The sequence below is a fragment of the Miniopterus schreibersii genome, assembly GCF_964146895.1.
Source record: "Miniopterus schreibersii genome assembly, chromosome: 1".
In the NCBI taxonomy this organism is placed as follows: Eukaryota; Metazoa; Chordata; class Mammalia; order Chiroptera; family Miniopteridae; genus Miniopterus; species Miniopterus schreibersii.
Window position 1 is genome coordinate 172,556,401 of NC_138101.1, and position 4,588 is coordinate 172,560,988.

Consider the following 4,588-nt stretch of genomic DNA (forward strand, 5'->3'; position numbering starts at 1 on the left):
GAAGGCGTGAACAGCCCATGCCCCAGGTTGAAGGTGAAAAAAAAGTTTGGTAGGTTGGAGATAGGAGGGCAAGATGGGGAGGGGGAGGAAGGAAGGAGGCTGGAAGAAAGGTGGGTTTTGATATTGGAGAATCCGGGAAGCCCGGTAAGATTTAGACTTTGTCTGAAGGTCAGTGGGACAGGACATCCTTGAAGAATTCTAAGCCGAAAAATGGCCTGATCTGATTTCTCTTCGCTACCACATAGAGAAAGGATTGAAATAGAATAAGTTTGGAATCCAGGAAGCTGTTGTGGTCATCCAGTGGAAAAGAGATGGTGGGTCTGGCCTAGGGTGGGGACAATGGACAGGCTCCAAAGACACTTAGGAGGCAGAATCAGTGATTGTTTGAAGGTAGAGGGTGAGGGAGGTTCCATAAACAGGCCCATCCCGAGTAAAGGATTCGTCTGCCAGTGATTTCTGAAGAAAGTGCTTCTGAGTGGAAGCAGCAGAACAGGAAAAGGAAAGCAGCTAAGCAAGGGTGTGACTGTTAGGCAAAATCCCACAGAAGGTACATTGTCCCAACCCCATGGGGAGGGGGGCAGGGAATTCTAACATAGCTCAAATTATTTTTGTTCATTTACTTATTTATACTGAATTTGTTCTCCATAGGATTTAAGGAAAATGCTAAGAATATATAATATACAACAAGATTGCATAAACATCTAAGAAAAGAAGAAAGAAAGTGGGGGAGGAGCATAAGAAAGAAGCGAGGGTTGGGACTAAAATGTGTACTCTAGTCAACACATTCCCTCCAGGTGGGCCACGTGTTTGGCTATAATGTGAAAGGTAAATAAAGTTGGTCCAGTGTACAATTTGGTGTTCAGAAAGTAAATACCAACTTCAGAAGTGCAACTGTTTTTGACGATAAGATGAGATTGGAATTTCTTCCAGGATTTTTCGAAAGAGACCACTGCATGATTTTATACTTAACTTTCTTACAACTTTCAGAAAAAAACCCCAACAACAATGAATCTCATAATTGGTTTTAAATAAAGATCCTCAACAGAGGCTAATGGCATCCTGTCAAAAACACAGTTCAGCAAAATCTACCTGTTGGGTGATGGGTATGTTGTCGACCAGGTCACCAGTTCTCAGCTGCCTTTGCTTGATCCAGGGGTAGATTTTAGAATACCTTAAAGAGTATTGCTTGAAAAATAGTAGATCATTGGTCATTGCAGCGGAATGCTTGCTAAATATTAACTCACAATGCACTTGAATTTCCTTTTCTATTCTGTCTCTCAATTGTGGTGCCCAGTTGAAGATAGAGCTATGTGCCTTAATACACATTTGTTCTGAGATTAGGTTTAACAATATTTTGTAAAAACTGAGAAATCAAATAAAGTTGCAGGCCTGAATCAGCAGCCATGTTACCTGGACTTAGAGGTGAACCAGGGGAGTACCTGTGGGCAGGACACAGTCTGCTCAGAAACTGCTTTGAATCTATGCTATTGCATAAGTCATGATGAGCTACCAAGGCCACATATTCTGTTCCCCATACCACAACTGTATAAGTTTCAGCGTGGAAAAAAATTTTCAAGGTTGTACATCCAGACTTCTGTCTCTATAAACAATCTTTGATTCTGGATCTAACTTGACTGTGCCCTGCCTGCACCATGATGAAAGGCAAATAAGCTTCGACTGGGTGCTTCATTCAATCAACATTTAAAAATCATCTATACAGGGCCCAGGTGGAAATTGACTTGTGACACACAAAGCCTGGGGCCATTGGCCTTACTTTCTGAGGCTCATAGAGATGAGTTCTTCAGGAATCAGCTAGCACCCAGGTTTCTTTTCATGTGGGTGTCTTTGGGGAGCCTATTTCCTGCAGTTCCTTACTAAGACAGCCCACCAAATGGCACAGTGACAACATTTCCTGTTGATTTTGTGTCTGAAAATGTCTCTTGGGTTTACCGTTTCTTCCTATGTTCTCTATCTTCCAGATCCAACATATTGTGACCCTGGTGTTGCCTCATCTTTTCTTGTACCCTGATGTTGACCTCTCTCATTCAATTCATTTTGTGTGCAATAGCCAGATTGTTTTGCTTCCTAAGAAACCACTCCCATAATGTCACTTTCCTGCTTAAGAATATAGGTAGTTACCAATTTCCTATCATGCTGAGTCCAGGTTTCTCTCACCCAGCACCCTCCATAATCTGGTTCTATCATACGTTCCAGAACGTTAATGATTGTTATTGCCTTTCTCCTCTGAATTAGCATAGTATTGGTTCATTCTTCTTCCATAATACTTGTCACTTAAAAATGTACACTATACTTTCCTGCATTTATGTTTCCTTAACTTTTATTTTACATATCAAATGCATAACATTTTAGAATTGATATATTTTTAATATATTAAACCTTTTTTTTTTTTCAGTTGGCAATAACCCTATTTACCATGAGCAATTCTTTTTTTTCTTTCTTAAAAATCAATTTGATGTGATAGTAAAATAGACATACCAACTTCCTTTTGGTCTATATGCCCGATAGATGGTTTTCTATCCATTTACTTTAAACCTTTCTATGTCCTTATGAATCTCTGTAACAGCATATTTCCTTCTTATATTTATTTGAGTACTAACATATTTACATTTATTTCTATCACCTTATTTTTACTTTCTTTCTGTCCTGTCTCTTCTGTTACTTTCTTTTCCCTATTACTTGTCTTATATTTGTTCTGTCTTTTCTCTCCAGATGTTTTTCCAAACTTTATGTCTTTGCTGTTTCTGAGTTTTATTATGATGTGTCTAGATATGTTTTCTAGTTATTTATCTTAACTGGGATTCACTGGCTTCCCTGAATATCAGGTTTGATATTTTTCAGTAATTTTGGAAATAACTGGAATTCCTTTTAGACTTACAGTAGACTTTCTCAACTTACCCATAATGCTTAGCCACTTTTTAATATATATATATATATATTTTCACTTTTTAGTATTTTCTACCCCTTTGTGTTCATGGATTAATTTCTGCAAATTCAATACTTATTTCAGTTTACAAATTCTTTTCTTATCTGTTTAATCTGTTAGTGAACATATCCACTGAATTTTTAGCTTCTAGAAATTCCACTTCATTTTTATTGATTTAGAGAGAGAGAGAGAGATGTGAGAAACATTGATTGGTTGCCTCCCACATGTGCCATGACTGGGGATTGAACTCCCAACCTAGGAATGTGCCCTGACCTTTTGGTGTATGAGATGACTCTCCAACCACCTAATCCACACATGGCTAGAAATTCCACTTTTATCATTCCCTGTTCTTTGCTTATATTTTTCAGGTCTTTCTATTATTTCCTTAAACATATTAAACCTATTATTTTATTCTGTATCTAATCATTTCAGTCCCTGAAGTCTTTGTAGGTCTAATTTTTCCATCATTCATGGTGCCTTGTTTATATGTTTTGTGATTTGTGACTGTGAGTTCATGTTCTCAGTACTTTATCTGTGGGAATTATTTGAATCTTGAGTTGCAGTTGACAACTCCAGAAAGATTTATGCTTGCTTTTTTTTTTGTCAGTTGCCTTGCAAAAGTAATTACAACTTGCAACTACTTTTAATTAAATTCTCCACGTGAGGTTTTTAGCCTACAGAGATAGTATGAATTTAGGTCATAAACCTATATGAAGACTGACTACATCCAGTGCCAAGTTTCCTTGATATCTGTCTCTCTGTTCAGTGTGAGCTTATTTTTAGCCTACTCTAACTCAGATATGTGGATTATTAGGATCTCAGCTTTACGTGAAGGGTTCCTACTTGATTCCTCAGCTTGGTTGGGTCCTGGACTTTATCTCCTATCTCACATCCTGAACAGCCATCATAATAAAAGCTTGAGGTCACCAGAGTTGGATGGATAGCCTTCCAGAGTTCCTGCTTTCAGTGCACTTTTGGCCTCTGCAGATTCATTGCTTTCATTTAATTCAGAACATCATTGTTTAAATAATTATTTTTATTACTTCATCAGAAAGACTTTTCAGATTACTTCTTTGACTATATTTCTGGAAAGGGAAGGGAAGGCATTTATAGTTTCTCTACATTATTAGGTTATAAGTTCCGTGAGGAAGGCTTATTTCTTATCTTGTGTCTTGTTTTTCATGAGTGTCATCCACAGTCCTTAGCACAGTGTTTAAGCAATTAGATGCTGTGATAGTTAATTTTATGTGTCAACTTCTCTTGGTTATGGTGATAAGTCATTTAGTTAAATACAGGCCTAAATGTTATTGTGAAGTATTTTTAAGATAGGATTAACATTTACAATCAGTAGATTTTAAGTGAAACAGACTACCCTTCATAATGTAAGGGGAAATTATCAATAAGTTGGAGGCCTTAAGAACAAAGACGGAGGTTTCCCAAAGGAGGAATTTTGTGTGTCATAGGAAACCTCTGTTCCAGTCTCAGAATTGAGACTACTGCTCAGAATTGGTACAAGTTTTAAGAGTTGTCCAGGAGAACCGCTAGGGCCTCCAGGACTGTGCAATATAGTCTGTCCAAGGTTGTGGTGGAAAGTTCTTGGCAGATTTCACATACTCTTCTGGCCAATAAAATGTGTGGTCCAGG